Raw genomic sequence first — 20,865 nt, forward strand, 5'->3', positions numbered from 1 at the left:
AAAGCAACAAAATTAAACAATCTGCTTCAGTGACAATAACATAAAAATATTAATGAAAGTAAATCAATGGAAACAACTAGGAATAAATAAAATATTTCCCTCTCTTTTTAATTCAAGGTCACAAGAATGAACTTTTAAAAATTCTTATTGATATTTATGCAAATTATACATCCAGTTTACATTCACAGCTCTAAGAATGCGTGATTTTGTAATCAGGAATTAGATGGAGATAAAAATATTGTTTAAAAAAACATCAGCAGATGTTATCTTTGAGGAAACATTCAATTTGCTGTGATAATGGCAACGAATTAGCTGATCAATAAGATGAAATTCATCAGACGGTTTCAGCTGTCTAGTAAGTTAAACTCCTGTAGGAGATATTAAATTGAGCAGATTGAATAAGAAACCAGCTCTGAGTAGCTTTCTAAAGTATTGTGATTTCTACTCTCAGATCACAAATCTGTATAAGCAGTGGCTGGGTGGCTCAGTTAGTTAAGAGTCTGAGGGGCACCTGGTTGGCTCAGTGGGTTAAGCAGCTGCCTTTGGCTCAGGTCATGATCTCAGGGTCCTGGGATCGAGCCCCGCATCGGGCTCTCTGCTTGGCGGGGAGCCTGCCTTCCCCTCTCTCTCTGCTTGCCTCTCTGCCTGCTTGTGATCTCTGTCTCTTTGTCAAATAAATAAATAAAATCTTAAAAAAAAAAAAAAGAGTCTTAGTCTTGGTTTAAGCTAAGGTCATGGTCTCAGGGTCAGGGGATTGAAACCCACATTGGGCTCCAGGCTCCAGGCTCAGTGTGAAGCCTGCTTGAGTGTCTTTTCCTCTCCCTCCCCTCTGTTCCTCCTCATACTCCTGCTCTATCTCTCTCTAAAATAAATAAATAAAATCTTAATAAAAGAGCCATATAAAACCAGGGAATGAGAAACTCACATATATTGTGAATTTTCCCTATAGGTGATTAATTACTAGCAATATTTTTTGGCAAACTAAAAGCTTTTCTTGCTTTGTTACTTCCTTATCATAACCATACTTTATTGAAAGTCATAACTGAATTTAGCTATGCCCTTTTGAACAGAGTATGTGAAACAACATCCCATGTTTCTGCTGGCTTTTGAAACAGAATTTTGTTATCGCTCCTTGTTTCTTCAGTATCTTGCTGTAAGTTGCCAGGTTTTGACATTGAGTGGTACTTACTCTGCCAAAAAAAATGCTTAATCTTGGTTTAAGAAGCAGTCTTATCCATTATTCTTCTGCCAAATTCTTGTAATAGGTTGCTTATTTCTCATTTAAAATGAATCATGCATTTGGTGTTTTGTGTACAGACTAAATGCCAAATCCAAGGTCATATAGAATTTCTCCTTCAGTTTCTTCTTCTTCTTTTTTTTTAAATTAATATATAACATCTCCTTTACTTTCTTTTAGACATTTGTAGCTTTACATTTTCCTTTTAGTACTATTGTATCACCATAGTCTTTGCATCTTTGTCAGAAATCAGTTGACTATGCTTGTGAGTCTGTATTTGCTCTCTGTATTTTGATGTTATACATGTCAGCTCCAAGCACTCCAATACCACACTGTCCCAATTAGGGCAGCTGTATAATAAGTTTTAGATCAAGCGATGTGAGATCTGCTTGAGTGCTGAGACAAGTTCACAATGATTATGGCTATTCTATTTCTATTGTCTGTCCAATGTACTTTAGAATGACCCTGTCAGTATCTACCACAAAGTTTGCTTTGCATTTATGGATCAAATCGGGGGGAAGCGATATCTTAATAATACATAGTCTTCTATTCTCTAACCCTTCGTGCCTCTCTAGCTCATAATCCACTATATGTAGTCAACTATTTCATTTTTTGTGTTTCTGTAAATAATATTGACTTTTAAATATATTTCAGTTTTTCATTGTTAATATATAGAAATACAAATAATCAGTTTTTTACTATCGACTTTGTATCTTGGGAACCTACTAACCTCACTTAGTTAATTCTAAAATTGTGTGTATGTGTGTGTGGATGCTTTTGAATTTTCTACATACACAATATGTTGTCTGTGAAGTATAGTTGTCTTATTGGAATATGGTTGACATAAGATATTCCTTTCTTTTCAATCTGATGTCTTTTATTTATTTATTTATTTTTGCCTTATCAAACTAGCTAAGATTCCAGTGTTGTTTTGAATAAGAAAGATGAGAGAAAATACCCTTCTTTTGTTCCACATCTTATTAGGAAAGTATTCGTTCTCTTGCCATTAAGCATGTTGATAGCTGGAGATTCATAAACACTCTTTTAGATGAAGGAAAATTCTTTATGCAGAATGATTATGACATAGGTCAGAAACTTACTTATCCCATATTTTGAGGTCCACTTTCTCCAGAATTTTCCACTCCATCTTTCTTTTGGTGAGTGCTTGTGTGGTACCTCTTTCTCCATCTTTTTACTTCAAATGTATCTAAATCTTTATTTTCAAGTGGGTATTGTAAACAGCATGCAGTTGGATCTTGTTTTTATATCTGATTTGATAATCTCTATCTTACAATGGGTGTGTTTGAGATATTTGCATTTAAAATGATTATAGAAAAAGTTGTAACCTGGCTATTGTCTCCTTTTTCATTACTGGTATTTTGACTTATCAGGCTTTTTAGGGAACATTATCATTTTGAAGAGTTATAGATGTTAAAATTGTAAATTTTTTTTGCTTGCTATTTTAATATTCTTGTTTTTAAGTAGAGGATAATTCAGATGATTTCAAACAATGCTGCTGGTGCTGCTGACTTGCACCCAGCTAAGTGAGTTATGTTCCAATATGAAAAGGGTTCTACTTTCAAATAAAACTAATAAGTAGGCATTATGTATCGTTATTTAGTTCTTCTAATCTGTTGATATGATTTCATCAACCCCTTATCTTTCTCAAAATCCAAGATAACTTTTCCTTATTTTCCCTACTCAAAAGATAGTTTAAGCAATCAAAGAAATACTGTTCTTGATTTTGAAGATTGTATCCATGTTACAGCACCGAAATTCAGAGCTCAGCTCATGGAAAATAACAGTAAGGTAAAACACAGGGTCGGGAGATAGATTCATATTTAGGTTAAGTCCAATTAATATCAATGGACTTTATGCAATATGCTTTATTTTTATGCCTTTACCTTTCTTATCTGTACACAGGATCATAATTTTAGAACCAGAAAATTTTTGAGTATAAGATCAGTTAAAAAAAAAATAAAAACTCTTACTGGGGACCCAATATATGTTTGCTAAGAAAAACGTGTCATTTTTGTCATCCTCATGAGATAGATGGTTCTGCAATTAATTGAATTTTGCAAATGAGAATAATAGAGCCAGAGTATACTTACTATCCTTAAGATTGAGCAGATTTTGATGCTCAAGGCATTACATTAGTGCAGGCTACAAAGAAGGATACTTTAAACATTTAAATGGAAATTTGGAGTGTTAAAAAAAAATACCATGCTGTCATACCATTTGCTATTATTCACTGGAAAGTGTTCTTGTTTCATAGATAATAAAACTGAGTGAGCCACTAGAAGAAAAAAAGGGAAGCTCTGCATTTCTGACTTAATTTTCATCTTTATATTTATGTAACACAGAATCTACCTTTATTGCCTATAATGGGATATGTATGATAAAAAAGAATATCATTAAAATACACATGAGCCCAAACATCCTAATCCTTGAGAGTTATAGACTAGACTAAAAATTCATGACTGCTTCATGAATAATAACTATAAAAATTACTTTGAATCTCCATTATTCATGTTTTTCAAGACGAGTCTCATGGAATTTCATTATATTAAACTTTCTTTAAAGAAGGTGGGGGAAGAGTTGAACTTTACTTACATTAAAATGCCTAGTGAAGCATCATTTTATTTGAATATTAAGTCCGATTTTTTATTGCAACTGTATCTTCTAGTTTTGGGAATTGTAGTGGGAGCAGAAATCCTTGAAGAGAAATCAGTTTTTCTGTTAAGGTGTGATTAATTACACATAAGGCAATTTTAACTGTGTGAGAAAATCACAAAACTCTAATTTGGTTCCTTGTTTCTCCAACCTCCAACCACAGTTTGAAAAGCTCCATGTAGTCTTAGGTAGCTTTATTCCTCTTCTACTCAGAAAGTTCTTTGCTCTTAAATTTCTGACTCAAAGTGTCCAATAGATTCACAAATATTCATTCAGAAAAGTATTTATTTCTACTCTATGCCAGATATACTTCCTGGCACTAGAGATGCTATAGAGAAAAACACAGATAAAACTTCACAAACTCATGCATCTTTGTCTGGGCGGGGGGTGAAGGACACAGACTATAAGCAATTTAACCACTAAACATAATATTACTTAAGTCTTACTCTGCTTCATTGAAAACCGGGAAAGCATTAGAAAGGCATAGCCCCACTTCTGCTTAAAGCCCTCTGTTTCTCTTTCCTATTCTAAATAATTTGATGACCTTCTTATTATTTAAGAATCACCACATCTTTTGTTTTTGAATGCAATCCTCTTTCTTCACTGTTGTCCAGACTATGTCCTATCACTTTTGGACACCTCCCTCTGGCTGCTTTCTGACAGAACACTAACTAATTCATTTCAGACCTCTCCCACCTCATCTCCTCCTTTCACATGCAAACGTGTGTGTGTGTGTGTGTGTGTGTGATTACACAACACTATCTCCACTTCCTCACCTTCCACCAACTCCTCAACCTGCCATAAACACATAAACACGGTCCAATCCTCTAAAATGTTCTCAGGATGAAAATGCTCTCACCAAGCAATTACATATGGATTAGAAAATCTAAAGGAGACTTTGAAAACTTTTTATCCTTTGCTCCCTTAACGACACTTGAAATAGTTCATTATTCCTTCTTTCTCAAGCCACAGCTGTCCCTTGGTTTCCATCACATCACACACTCCTGGATTGACGCTGCCTCTCTGGTTATTTTCTCAGTATATTTGCTTGCTGGTTCTCTCCACTGAATGTCTTTTAAGCACCTTGGCAACAACTACGACAAACTGTAGTAAATGGACCTTTTTCTTGTTTCCCATTCTCTAGCATTTTCTTTGTCACTTAATGGCATATTCAGCAAATTGCCCAAAGCAAGAATTAAGAAATTACCTTTAAACTCTTTTTCCTCAAGAAACACCTACACACAACCAATTGTAAAGTTGTATCATTCTTACCCTTGATTTTCTATCAGTCCCCTCCTCTTTTGCCCATCCTCACTGCTACACTTACAGTGTAGCTTATACACTTTTAGTAAAAGCCAATATGAACTATGATTTTTAGTGATTAATATTCATTCAAAAATCTTCACATTTTCTGTGGTTCAGACATCATTCTAGGGGCTTAGGATACACAGGGATCATCAAACCAGATCAAATCCCTGCCCTCAGCATACTTAACACCAGTGGGAAAGAGATTATTGCAGCTTAGTTTGTTATTCTCTAACATTGCATTATTCATATAAATTATTGACATAGGAGCCAAAGCTATTAAAAAAAACTGAATAATCAAATGGCTCGTATACTAATAATCTTCCAAATAATTTGTGATTTCCTTAACAAATATTGTCAACCTCTTGCTAATCATTTCACTCCTTATCTGGTCAACTTCTTTGGGTACTGTGGTACCTGCACTATACATTCTAACTGTACTTAGCATCTTTATTTAAATAACTGTGGATAAAAGGAAGCTTTATAAAGCTGAGAAGCATGCAGCAAATTAAGGCAAGAAACAAAAATGAAATCCCTGTAGCAAGGAGGAAGTGATACAATGCAACCCACCAAGGGTAGGGTCACAATCAGATATCACTGAAAGTGATAATCACTGAAAGAACAAGAAAAAATACTCAAAATCAATAGAGAGGAAATGAAGGAAGAAAGAAAACCTGATAATCCGGGAGAAGGAATGACAGAAGATGAAGAACGAAAAAGAACCATGGAAAGTGGGAAGCACCACACACAGGAAGAACTCCACATATATCAGTGTCCACAACCAATGTTAAGTTCCATTAGAATGCGGTCTTCACAAGAGCATTTTTTTTTCTTATTTTGCTCACTGATACAGCCCCAGCATCTAGAAGATGTACATGTGTGTACTTGCAGATATTCAATAAATAGTTTTTGACTGAAGGTGGTTTAACATACATATAAAATTCTGTGTTATGCATCTTTTGGAAAGTGTTCACAGTAATTAAGTGAAGCAAGAACTATCTTATAAAGAATCCTTAATGATGTAACACAAGTGCCTTATCTCAGCTACAATTCGCAGAATTGTGGGACACTGGAAACTGGGTCCCCTCCCTGACTCTTCGCTTACCTCCCTTCTTCACCCATGGTAATAGACTTGGGAGCTCTCTGAATGCAGGAAGCTAATCATCTATTCCTGATTATTTAATGTGAGAGTGTGGGTTTTCTTGCAGTTGATAACGAGTTGTATTCTGGCTCCCAGCTCCCATTTGTATTTTTTAATTTTAAGATTTTGTCACGTTTTCTTTGTCAAATACCTAAAGCAGCTTAGACCAAATTTATTAAGTCCAAATTCTAACAACTGAGATAAATCATGGCAAATTAAAAATTTTGAACTCTCATTAACTGGCAAAGTGGAGGGGAAAATGCAAAATATGGTCTTTTAAAGATAAATTCATTTCCATAACTGCAAAATGAGATGTTGGGTGATTGTTTGAAATAGATAAGGAAAGGTAGTGGGATTTAGTACCCTAAAGATTCTGCTCTTACTGCCATGGAGGAAAAACTAAATATAACACTCTGTGAGTTGAGCCTAGTAGCAGAGAAATCATTCTTTTTGAATTTTTTCTCAGCTATTTGTTTGGCTCTAAGAGTGAAATATTTTGTTAATATTTTAATAGACTTCATTGGTATAAATCACTTATGTTAGAGATGAATTAGGATATTGAATAAATTTAATTCAAAATTTTCCTTCTTTAGGCTTTCTCATTATACACCAAATTAAAAAAAAAAAGAATATAACAATGATCTTTATAACAAGATTCCTGAAATATCTGAAGAAAATATATCCAAAGTATTGAAGTATTTGAAGAAAAGATAAATATATTTAAGAGCTAGTTTTTAAAAAAGACCCATCAAATTTGAAACCACTAGCTAGCATGGGATAAAAAGAGGAAACATACATAGTCACAAATTTACGACTAATGGTGAGAAATATAAAGGAAGAAACATGAGGAAATATTTGCATATCTATGTTAATAGAGCTGAATGTCTGAATGAGTTAAAATTATTTATCAAATGATGATCAAAATTGACTTGTGGAAACACATGTATGAATAAGAGAGAAACATGAAATTATTTGTTTAGCTATCTTCCCATATCCAGCCTCACAATGAACTCTTTCTAACTTTAGCAAGCAGATCATTTGACTTTCTTAAACTCTGTCAGAACATGTACTACTTCTCTAAGTGGGGTCATGGACCACTGACATCAAATACCTTGGGTTCCTGATTCAAGATGCAGATTGCCATGACTGAGTTAATACCTAAAACCATAAGCTCTCTGGGTGTTGGACGAGGGAATCCACATTCTTGAGGAGCCTCCCAGGTGAATAAGATGCTCACTAAAATGTGGCTAAGAGAACAAATTGAAGCTAGGGAATTGTTTTTGTATGGCCTTCATCTTCATCTTTCAAAACAACCAATGGCATTATTGTTCCATGGATCATTTAGATTCACCATTTTGGAGTAGTCTTTGACTCCTAAATGCAGTTATGAGGCAAATCTATCCCTCGTGTTTGCTCTGGTGTGGATTCTGCTCTACTCACCTCTAGTCTCTTCCTTCAGTTGATGTTTCCAGATAATCCTTTGCAAAACCCACTTTTATCCTATCATTTACTTCTTTCTTTCTTTCTTTCTTGATGGAGTTGTAGGTATGCATAAGAAGACTTACTCTCAGAGCAGAGCACAGAATAGTAACCCCTCTCTCTCACTGTGAACTTGTTATAACATTATAGATTTTGCAAATAGATTTTAATAAGCCAGTGGTGGTCATCCTGTGTCTTATTTAATTACCCAAGTCATTACTGATATATCAGTAATGATTTTATTTTATTTCTATATTTAGATCTTGCTACAAAGTAAAATAAATATATAAAACTGAGGTAAAACTGATGTTCTAACCTCCCTAGTAATGGAAACTGAAGGGCTTCTTAATAGCATGTGCATTCGTGTATTACTGGTACTTAATATATGAGATTTTAATATAAAGACCAATAAAGGGAAAGAAAATAGCTATCATGGTAAAAATATACTTCCTTAATTTTCATACTTAAAAAATTATATAATACAATTTATAAGTTGTACTGTAGTTCAAAATCTACATCTACTGGTTTTATCAACTATTTTTATTCTCATGCCCTTTAAAGTTGTTAATTTTTAGGTGTGGTGATGAGAACAGATTGCTTTTTCCTAAAATAGTTCTTATAATAGCACATCAAATAATAATACTTGATAATAAATAGTAAACAGAAAATGGTACAGAAAGGGAGAAAAGCACAATCTGATTCAGACCATTGCCTGACCAGCACTTCCAGGGACAGCCTCTGCCAAAGTCACCTACAGGTCTTGGAAATTCTTTCATGGGCCTCGTTTTTATCTAAATAACTTTACTACAGGGACCAATTTTCCAGATAGAGTGAACCAATTCCTTGACTTCCTACTGGAGTTATAATCACCTATTGAAGGCCCAAAATGAAGTATTTATTCGGAGGTCTGATTGAGAAGTGGAGAACCCAATTCTGGCCACTTCATAAAACACCACCTCGGTACATCCAAGTGTCCTCTCATTCTTGAGGACATTAGGCAAACGGTGGGAGAAATCCCCATCTCTCTTTTGACCATTCTCAAACTGTGAGGACTGCTCTGGCCAGAGGGAAAACTGCTCATGGCCCGTTCATTCATCACATGTCCTCGTCTATCTCCATGGGTATGTTTCCCCAGATTTTGGCAAGAAATTTGGTGGCCAATCTTCATTTGGGCACTGTTTTTGAGTCTTAATTTTTATATTATTATTATATCTATTAATGCATTATTTTCTTAGGCGTTGGTGGGTATTTTAATAGGAATATGGTAACTGTAGCAGATTTTCTTTATTTCTTCCCAACAATAAGCAATAAAAGGTTTTGAAAACCTGACAATAGTGAGAAGATAATAACACTGTAATTATAAAGGTATAACAAATGTATTAAGTAGATAATGGGAAAATGAACACAATTTCCAGGTTTATTGCCTTTGAGTACGATATAGACAATTTTTTGTCTTAGTTTATCTTCAAATCCATTCTGTTGGATTTACTTTCTCAGCACCTAGGTGATGATCAAATAGGTTCCATAGCCTCTAGGTCACTTTCAGGTATTGATAAACAATCCTATTTTCAGATATTAGAAACCCAGTCTGATCTACATCAAATCTTTCATTCAGCTCAAAGCTTATCACAAATAAACCTCGAGATAAAGAAATGGATAATGTTGTTGCTATTTCTCTCCATAGATATTCCATTACTTCTCTCTTAATAATTTTGGTGGGACACACACCAAATGTAATTTAAAAAGCTAAAAGCAGAAAGACATCAGAGAAATTCCATATATTGGGAACTCAACCCACTTTTAAATAAACCACAGAAACTTCCGCTTCTGAGATGGAGTAACAGGGACTAATTTGCCCTCCTCCCCGAAATAACAACAAAGCTTGACAAAATATATAAAACAAGTTTTAAGACACTGACATTAGGCAATGAAAGAATATGATCTCTCAGAAATGGGAAACGAAGGAGACAGGTTCTTCACATGCCCCAGTTTTTGCTTTGAGACTTTCCAAGTCAAAATGTAGGGGAAGGCGGAAGCCGTCAGATTCTGAGTGGAGGAGATAGAACCTTTGCAGAGACTATGGGGAGACCAAGGATACAGTTCACAGGACAGAGAGCAGGAGAGGAGAGAGCCCCTCAGAGAAAAAGCTCTTTATACCTGCAGAGTGTCCCTCTTGAGATCAGTGGGATCCTGTTGAGCATATGGGTATATCGAAGCCACCTGAGGCTGTGGAAAGAAACAGTCCAAGCATTTGAGGTAACAGATTAGTGTCTATTCCCACCAGCGAGAAGGGACACTTCACAATTCATAAGACATTTAGTAGACTACCCACAAGGACTCCATTCTCTTGGGGACCAGAGAGATTTTTAAAAATATCATTATCTGGGGGTACCTGGGTGGCTCAGTGGGTTAAAGCCTCTGCCTTTGGCTCAGGTCATGATCCCAGGGTCCTGGGATTGAGCCCCACATCGGACTCTCTGCTCAGCAGGGAGCCCGTTTCCCTCTCTGCCTGCCTCTGCCTACTTGTGACCTCTGTCTGTCAAATAAATAAATAAAATTTAAAAAAAAAAACAACAAAAACCTCTGAGTGTATGAATTTTTCTTCTCCACTCTAATTGTGTTTAATTCCCAGGGAGAGCTGAGATCTGGCCTCATGACTTTACAGGTTGGGATTATTAGTTTCCTTTTTTTTTTTTTTTTAAAGATTTTTTATTTATTTATTTGACAGAGAGAGATCACAAGTAGGCAGAGAGGCAGGCAGAGAGAGAGAGAGGAGGAAGCAGGCTCCCCGCTGAGCAGAGAGCCTGATGCGGGACTCAATTCCAGGACCCTGAGATCATGACCTGAGCCGAAGGCAGCGGCTTAACCCACTGAGCCACCCAGGCGCCCTATTAGTTTCCTTTAAAAGAGCTCTGTCCAGTGGGATAATAAGACTATAAAAGACCTAGAGGGAATGAGAAACAAGGGAGTCTCAGCCTAGGGTAAAGGAAACTCAATTCAGTATAACAGAAGTCTTTGGGATTTAGGGTTCTGTAAGTCACTTTAATCCTTCTGACTTCCCAATTCCAAATGTTGAAGTACCTCTGTTCCCTGCTTGATGCCACAGTTTCATTTAAGGAAACTGAATCTGAAAGTGATATTGTGGTTATGTTTTTTAAAATAGTCCTAATCTTTTAGAGAGGCATAGAAATATGCAAATGAAATTATTTGACATCTGGGAATAAATTTTATTTTATTTTTTTCAAGGATTTTATTTATTTATTTGACAGTGAGATCACAAGTAGGCAGAGAGTCAGGCAGAGAGAGAGGAAGGGAAGCAAGCTCCCCGCTGAGCAGAGAGCCCGAGGTGCGGCTCGATCCCAGGACCCTGAGAACATGACCTGAGCCGAAGGCCGAGGCCTATCCCACTGAACCACCCAGATGCCCGGGAATAAATTTTAAATAACAGAAGAGGGTAGTGCATGTGCAGGAGTGTAGTTGAAAAGCAGTTAACCATGAGGCACTAATTATCAATGTGTACGATAACATATGTATTACATGTTTCTCTATATATTTATGTTTGAAATATATTTCATTGGAAAAACAGGACTGAATACAGAGAGGAAATTAATATGACATACTAATAAATCAGCTCAGAAGTTTACTTGTGGTTTTGAGAAGTAATGGAAGTTAGCAAGTAGGAAATATGAGTCAAGAATTCTTGAGTATTGAATAGTTATGGGAATGAGAGATAAGTTGAAGACACAAGGGCAAGTGGGTAAAACCAAAAATATGGTCTTTTTAAAGTAAAAGAGAATGACAGACAATAAGAGGAGGGATTTTTTTTCCAGAAAAGGGGACATGCCTATCTATGTAAATAAGAGGAAAAACAGAAAGAAAAATAATAAATAATAGAAATAAAGAAGGTTATGGAAATTTGGGAGATGAGGAAACATGGAATTTACTGTCTGGTTTTAACCTGTTTTGTTCAGGGAAGCATGAGGCAAGATCTTCAAATAACATTGCGGGTGAAAGGCTGGAGATAAGTTTGAGTCGGTGAAAGAGACAAGACGTTGCCAGACTTCTAGGCGGTGCTGAGTGCCATTAACCAATGCAGTTAGGTCACATAATTGCTCATCAGCTGGTACACAGCGTCAGGACTCCACGCAATCTCCGGGCACTGCATCGGAAAAAGTTGTTACCTGTTTCCAGCTGATCAACCAGCAGATGATGGGTCTGTCCTTTTTTTCTCTTTCTTGGTAATCTCTTCTCCTGAGGCACAGTTCTTGTTCTGGGAATTCTTCATATTACCTACCCCAACCCATCAAACACTGCTTTAGGTTATGTGTACTCACCTAATTTTATGAATTATTGCTCAGTTATCATTTTTCCTAACTCAGCTGCTCCATTAGGCATATGGGAATATTTTCCCAATAAAATGATGTTTTATTAAATAACATTTATCAATTTTCTCTGAAACCCAGATTTTTTCCAAATTCACATGTCATTATCAGACAGTTCATTTGCATGTTTAAAACTTTAAATCATTTTATGATAGCCACATAAATTAAGTCAAACCTTCTTTTCTGCAATATGCCAACACTTCTAATTAACTATTTTTATTTTCTTAGATGCATAAATCAATTATAATTAACTATTAATTAATTAATTAGGCCTTTCAAAAGGAGAAATTAACTAAATAAAAGATAATGAAAAATTTATCTATTTATTGGAGACATATTGTTGCATTATCAGGGGAACATAAATAGAATGATGATATATTTATATACAGAAGTAAAGCAGTATGGAGTTCTATTTTCTAACTCAGTGACCGACAGTAGAAAAAAATAACCAAGGTGTGTAAGAAAACACTTCATGATGATAGGCACGCTATACTAGCTGAGATTAAGTTTCTGTTCTGAGATCCTGTCCAGAAAAGCAGTTCATGTGTAGTGTGATTTGACTGGATTGTCTCCTTTAAACATTCAGACCAATTTCACCAGTTTAGATAATTTAATAAATAAATGATGATTCAACCACATTTGTACTGCAGGGGCCTTGCTTCTGCCCTCAGTTCCATGGATTTATATGTTACACAAGTAACTTTTTATTAGTAGAGGAATATAATTTATGTGCTTCTATCTCAGGGAACCAGGCTTGCTCAATATTTGAAAATCAATCAATATATTTTACCATATCAGGTCTACATTAAAAAAGCATATATGATCATGTAAATGGGTTCATATTTGATCTTTGCAGTCCTGAGTTAAGCAAACATTTCTTAGATAAGACATTAAAATCAGTAGGTATGAAATGAAAAATTTGATAAGTTAGGACTTCATCAAAATTAAAAACTTCTGCTCTTTGAAAGATACTGTTGGGAGGCTCAGAATGGTAAAATATTTGTAAAACACCTATCTGGGGAAAAAGCCTTATACACAATATATATAAAAATTTCTCAAAACTCTGGGGTGCCTGGGTGGCTCAGTGGGTTAAAGCCTCTGCCTTCGGCTCAGGTCATGATCCCAGGGTCCTGGGATCGAGCCCCGCATCGGGCTCTCTGCTCAGCAGGGAGCCTGCTTCCTCCTCTCTCTCTGTCAGGAAGCCAGCTTCCTCCTCTCTCTCTGTCTGCCTGTCTGTGATCTCTGTCTGTCAAATAAATAAATAAAATCTTTTAAAAAAAATTCTCAAAACTCAGTAACAAGAAAACAAAACAAAAGGAAAAAAATACCTGATTAAATGTAGGCAAAAGACTTGAATAGGCACTTAACCAAATATATATATATATATATATATATATATATATATATATGTATATACACACATATATATATGTATATACACATATACATATATATATCAAATTAAGGGCATTAAAAATGTCTGTATTAAAACTGCAATGATCTATCACCTCATACACATCAAAATGTCTAAAATTGAAAATAAAAAACATCATACCACATGTTGATGAAGATGTGCAATAACTGAGACCCTTACTAGAGGAGGATGGAAATGGGAAATGGTACAATCACTGTGGGACACAATGTGATGGCTACGTATAACTTAAGCATACACTTACCACACCTAACAACCTGCCTCCTATGTGTTTAACCAAGAGAAGACAGCTGCTGTCTATGAACCAGGAAGCAGGCTTTCTCCAGACACAGAATCTGCCAGACATAGAATCATGAGCTTCCCTGTCTCCCTAACTGTGACAAATAAATTCTTGTTGTTTAAGCCACCTAATCTATAGTTATAGCTCCCCAAACTGGTTAAGATGAGGCTAAAAGGGGTCCCCCAGAATTTATATACCAAACACCTAACCCCTGGTACCTCAGATGAAACCGATTTTGGAGATAGGGCTTTAAAGAGGTTGGTTAAGGTAAAATGAGGTTGGGGTGCCTGGGTGGCTCAGTTTGTTAAGTGTCTGCCTTCCCAGGGTCTTGGCATTGAGCCCCACATTGGGTTCTGTACTCAGCAGGAGCCTGCTTCTCCCTCTGCCTGCCACTCCCCCTCCTTTTACTCTGTCTCTGAAATAAATAAATTAGTTTTTTAAAAAAAAGATAAAATGAGGTCAGTAGGGTGGGCCCATATCAAATCGGATCGGTGTCCTTAAAAAAGAAGAACTCGGGACACACAGAGAGACACGAAGGATGTGTACACAGAGAGGACGCGTCACATGAGGATAGAGCAAGACAGCAGGCATCTGCAAGCCCAGGGCAGAGACCTCACAAGAAACCAAACCCTCAGACACCAAGACCCTGAACTTCCAGCCTGCAGAACTGAGAGAAAATAAATTGCTGTTGAAGCTGTGTCATCAGTGGTATTTTGTTACATAAGTAGCCCTAGCAAGCTAATACAACATCCTGAGACAGGATTAGGTCTGCCTCTTAAAACAATAGACTGAAAAATTCAACAAGGGTCTTAAAAAATGGTTAATGAACCAATCTCAAAAAAATATGTGTCAAGCCCCACCAATAACTTTATCACTAGATTATCTATTAGGTTTTCTCTGAAGAAGGGAGTTTACACAATTCTGATCAAAATGAAATCTCTGGGTTTTTGTACTGGAATTTCCTGTGTCCTCTTTGTGAAATAAAACACTGAGATGCAGACCGTTCAGAGAACTTGTCAAGACTTACAGTTACTTGCACAAAAATATGCCTAAATAAGTGTACAATTTTACCTGAAAATATTCTATAAGTCCTTAGACAATCTCTGTCATTGTCTTTTCTTTTTTTTTTTTTTAAGATTTTATTTATTTATTTACAGAGAGAGATCACAAGTAGGCAGAGAGGCAGGCAGAGAGAGAGGGGAAAGCAGGCTCCCTGCTGAGCAGAGAGCCCAAAGTGGGGCTTGATCCCAGGACCCTGGGATCATGACCTGAGCTGAAGGCAGAGGCTTTAACCCACTGAACCACCCAGGCGCCCCTCTCTGTCGTTTTCTTAAGAAAAAAAGTCATCCGTCTCTGACATTTCCTCTGACCAACAAACTTCCCTCTTTGCATATTCTCCTCATCATTCATCTTAATTTTCACTTGTTATTTCTTAGTTCATTATGAGAAGTGTGAAAAACTTTTTAAATCTTCAACTTCTGTCTCCTCGGCAAAAGATGATCAATTTCATTGTAATATTTTTTCACTTAGTCATTCAAATATTCTGGCTTTTATGTAGCATCTTCTTTAAAGTATGCTAGTTTTTTTTTCCCCCTCTCCTGATTCACTGAAGCTAGTTAGTTTACTAAATTTGAAACAAAGACAGTGCTTTTCTTTAGCACTGGCAGTTTTTCATTTCCTTTTGTCAAAAATGATTAGCTTAAATGTGTATACCCTTAGGCTTTTACCAACTGAACTTATCTTTTGACCATTAAATACTAAAAAGTCCTGAATTCTTCAGTAATTCACTAATATTCCAACTTCAAATTATACACGATATTTTTACAATATAGTTTTGCTTATGTTTATTTTCTTATGAGACTCCTTGAATAGCTTTAGTGACCTCTTTATATACCAATTATGTGAAATTTGCCTACTCATAATGCAGTTCTCAAGTTTAGTTCCACATGATGAAATACTCAGTTCAATTATTTTGTGTGCTTAATGAAAACTAAAATGCAATTTAATACTACAGAAACTAGGCAAAAACTTAATAATGAACTTTACTCTAATAATTATTATACTTTCAAAATGTTATAGCTTAACAATATCAGTACCCATTTTTCTTAAAGACAGAATTTGAGTTATTGCTAGCCATTTACATTTTTTCTTTCACTTTTGAATTAGAAAAATCCCTTCCCTCCAAATTAATCAATTACTCTCAAATAATTTTCAATAAGCACAATCTTTCCCTTTTCAAATGCTCATGCATTGGGTCAAAATTTGAATAAATACAATAGATTCTCCTTTTAGTTTCACCATCTTTATTTATTTACCTGAGTCACAAGACTGAAATCATGAGAAAAATGCTATTATGATAGAAGTCTGATGTTTAAGTCTCATAAATGTCATTGAATGGCTATATCAAAATATATCCCATTCCTATCTGATTCATGGGCTTATTGGGTCTTAGATAACATATATAGAAGCCCTCTGAACACTAAAAACTAGAATAGTATCAAATGAATAGTTTTTATCTGCTTCATTATTTTATCTTGTTGTAACTCAACCTTCATTATTATAGGATCAAAGTTCTCCCTCCATCATTTAACTTCATATTTCTCGTAGTGATTAGACTATCTCCATCAGCATCACTGGGGAAGGAGATATTCTGTTTGACTGAGAATTTCTAGACTATATCCCAGACTTGGAATCATAACAATGGGGGATCTGGCCCAGGGATTTACATTTTAATGAATATCTGAGACAGTTCTTTTTTCACATTAAAGTCTGAGAAGCATTAATTGATGTGTTTTTCATCTCTTTCTTACTTTGTTATTCTTCAATAACATATTCATGCAGATTAACTAAGAAAAGGGCCAAATTTTTCTCACTGCTGTTTATATCCATGCTCTTTGAGACGTGATTTTTTTAGCTCTTTCCAACCATAGGTAAAATTTATTTTTCCATCATTGAATTTAACTTGCTTTGGTTAATCAAATGCCATGGAAGTGGCAAAGTACCAATCCCAAACCTAGGTCTTAAAAGGACTTGAGCATTTTTGCTCACTGTCCTGGAAACCTGCCACCGCCATGAAAACAAATTGAGGTGAGCATTATAGAGAATGAAAGATCACATGGAGATACCTCATGGTCCAAGCTGTCCCAGTTTAGGACACCCAAGACCAGTACCCCCAGTACCCCCATCTACTCCCATTGTAGCCAAATGCAGATGTACGAATGAGTGCAACCAAGAAAGAAGTAGCCACCTGACCAAAAGATCCATAAGCAATAATGAATGCTTACTGTTTAAGCCACTGAAGTTTAGATGATTTGTTATATAGAAATCAGTAACTAATATAGTTTAAGCATCAAGAAACTAAACTTAGGTAATTTGGGTGGTTTTCCAAGGCTTTCTTAATCAAAGTCAACCGTTTGCCTTTAACATAAACATACATATCATGTATATACTTTGACAACTTGAAATTCTCCTCTGAATGTTTCTAGCCTTACAATTTTTTGGTTGGGTCATAAGTATCATCATGTTATTTAAAATGCACATATAAAATAAAATTTTTCCTTTAAAACTCATCTGAAACTATACCTTAATTATGTTTTTTTCTAAATAAATAAAAAAATGGGCATATGAGCTATTTTAATTTAATTTCACGAAGTAAAAACATAAATCTAAGTAAATAAATTTAGTTCACATCATTGTCTGGCTTAGCACTGCCTTCAAGTTTGCATCTCCATAGCACCTTCACATAGCTGTATAATCCTTAATATGACTGAAGGTAGTTTGTTTACATTAGCTAAAAACTTCATTGGAAGAGAAGAATAATTATTTGATTAATTTAATATGCTTAAATATGTAAGATAACATGACTCTATAATATCTGAAAAGGGAGAAATAACAATGGAAATTTATTTGCCTATACACCTTTTCTGTCTACGCTTTTTGCCTCTTCAAATTTAGTCACTTATTTATTCAGTTATTAATTCTATGCAGATAACTTCAAAACTTCAAAAGCAAGGAGATGTCTAACAACAGCTTGTTTTTGAAGCATCAGATACACTATACCAACTCCATGTTCGATAATTAAATTTGGTATCCTGAAGACACCTGTCAAAGGATGAATAAAATTTAAGGTTATGTTTGGTATAAACCCTCAGCTTTATTTTTTCAGGGCTTTGTTTAAACTTTATGAAAATCATGTCATGGCTCAATATAATTTTTTCCCAAACAAAGCAAACACCCTTTTAGAAATACTACAGCTCTAAAGGTTAAAGTTGTATATCAGAAATAAAGCAATTTGACAGCAAAGGAATCCTTTGGGAGTTTTTAAACATTGAGTTCCCAATATAAACTATTATTCAATCTATCACAGTCAAATTTTACACTTAACAGGTTATGTCAGCACTTTTATTTAACAGACATACTCTGTTTAGCATTGTGAGCATTTAATCTATGGTCGTTTATTAGTTTTAATATAAGTAATTCACAATATAATGTCATTATAAAATATTATTTTAGTTTCGTGAGAATTGTTCCAAATTTTCCTTTTAGTGAAATCTTGCCCTACTTAAAAACTAACATTGATGATTTCATATTTTTCTTTCTCAAAAAGGATTTAATTAGACAAAAACAGATGTATTTAAAACTCAATTCTTCATTTTCTCCAGAAAACCTCAGATAAAACGTTTTGTTGTTCTTTTTATCAGTGTCAAAATTATCTCTTTAAAAGACTATTAAAGTTTTAGGTTTTTCTTTTTTTATCATGTTTGTAAACATTTGCCAAATGAATTAAGAGCAAATACTTAGTTTTGCAAATAAGCACATTTTGTTTTCATAATATTGACATAAGTGGCCATTAAATGCAAATAATAGTAATAGCAACCAGGAAGAGAGAGATTGAACAATTTTCAAGTTTCCAGACACTGATTCCAAACTGGGAACTTGTTAATGCAGCAAAGAATATCCTTATATTGTCTGCATAGTAGTTTATTTTAATAATTTATGAAACAGTCCGTTTTTACAGAGTGTGAAGTACTTCTCTGTAATGGTAGAGGATGATTTCTAGGTAGACTGAAAATGCTTATCTATACATGGGTATTGATTGTCAAGGAGATGAAACTTTCCTTTTGCCACTTACTCCAGCAACAGGAGAGGGAATACTCAGGACAGCTAGAGAAGTTGGTCTGCAAACTTGACAAAGACATTTGTAAAAGTTAACCACACTCTTAGTCCTCAAAAAAATCAGATTTCATGTAATCTGAAAATGCCAGATTGTCAAAAGACAGCCCAAACTGAAAATTCTGTAAGCAAAAGACAGAGGGACTATCTTTCTACTTCTAATATCAGCCCTGAAGCAACAGACTCCCTTGGTTGTTCATGGACTGCAGTGGAATGTGGAAATGGTTGGGAAAGGATGCAGGGTTACAACAGTGAAAATAAAAGGGAATATCTTTATATTGTTTGTGCTATAGTTTATTTCAAAGATAATTCTAGATAAGTGTTTTGATGTTTGTCTACAAATGTTAGTTAATATTTGAAGAACCCAATCAGAAATTACAATAAAGGTGGGGGGTTGTCTAAATAGCATAAAATTTGCCTGGTTTGGATCAACATCTTTAAGCATTGCTAGTATTAACTCATGGAATGGAATAAACGAATCTAACAAGCATGTAAGTTTTATACAACAGATTATCTTTGGCTGCAGTGTTCAGAGTCCCCACATCCTTCCATTTTATGGAGGTTCTGCCATCAGGTTTGATCATAAGTCTGGCCAGTTTGGCCATTAGAATATCATCATGCCTGCCTCATATGTTTTCCGCTTAAGGTTTTAGTCGCAGTGCTTGGGCATAGGGACAGACTTCCCTGTACTTCACTGTGTGGCTGTGTTTGTGCCAACTTGTATTAATTCATGATTTGGCAGAATTTGGTTTAGGGCTTACTGTCATTATAATTTACTTGGTAGCAAGGTTGTGGGGAAGGACAGAACAATTCTCAACTGTTTCTAACACTTGAAGAATCAATATTTAAACAAAGAAAGTGACATTTTCCAAATGACTAAATCGACTAAGAGGAGAGTTAAAACCATGAATTTTCTCTTAGTTCTGCTGAGATAAAACCTTTCCAATTAATTGTTGAAAAGGTCTATTATTTAATAACAGAAACTTACAATAAGTAAATCCATGATATTGGTTATTCTGTATTGTATAGCTGATATATACAGATAAGTATCTTACAGCTCCATGTGTATTTATGTATGTTAATTGTTAAATCAACCCTAAACTCTTCATTTCATGGGATAAAGTCATCAGTGATGACAATCTTATCATCAGACCTGTACTATATTTCTATTTTTGCTGGAAAGTGCTAGAGTGTGTAATTAATGTGCAATAGGTCCTGTCATAGGTTATTTATAAGACTCTAAGAGAGACAAAGTGACAGGTCATACAACACAAAAGCAGGGTATGTGGAATTATGATGTCTTCAAAAAAGTGTAAGGGAAAGACAGCGAGCCACACAAATACCATATTGGAAAATCAAATGAGTTCTCACAAAGAAGCTAGATGAATGTGTGATTAGGAGCTTTCTAAGCAAAGAGGGATAAGTGAAGATACACCAGATAAAAGGAATAGCACAGCTTCAAAATCTCTCTATACCTCAGGGACAGTAAGAATCTCGAAGTTACTATGGTAGAGGAGAGAAGGGTATGAGAAGGGAAAAGAAATGCCGCTAGAAATAGTTATGTTAAAATCAGATTACAGAAGGTTTTGATCACTAAAGAAACAAGTGATCCTTTTATCTTATGTGATGGCAATAGAGGTATTTCTGTTTTGTTTTTCAAAGATTTGTTTATTTATTTTAGAGAGAGAGAGAGAGAGAGTGCACAAGTGGGAAAGGCAGAGGGAGAGGGAGAGAGAATCTCAGGCAGACCTGGCACTGAGCAAG

The sequence above is a fragment of the Neovison vison genome, chromosome 1, assembly GCF_020171115.1.
Source record: "Neovison vison isolate M4711 chromosome 1, ASM_NN_V1, whole genome shotgun sequence".
Taxonomy (NCBI): domain Eukaryota; kingdom Metazoa; phylum Chordata; class Mammalia; order Carnivora; family Mustelidae; genus Neogale; species Neogale vison.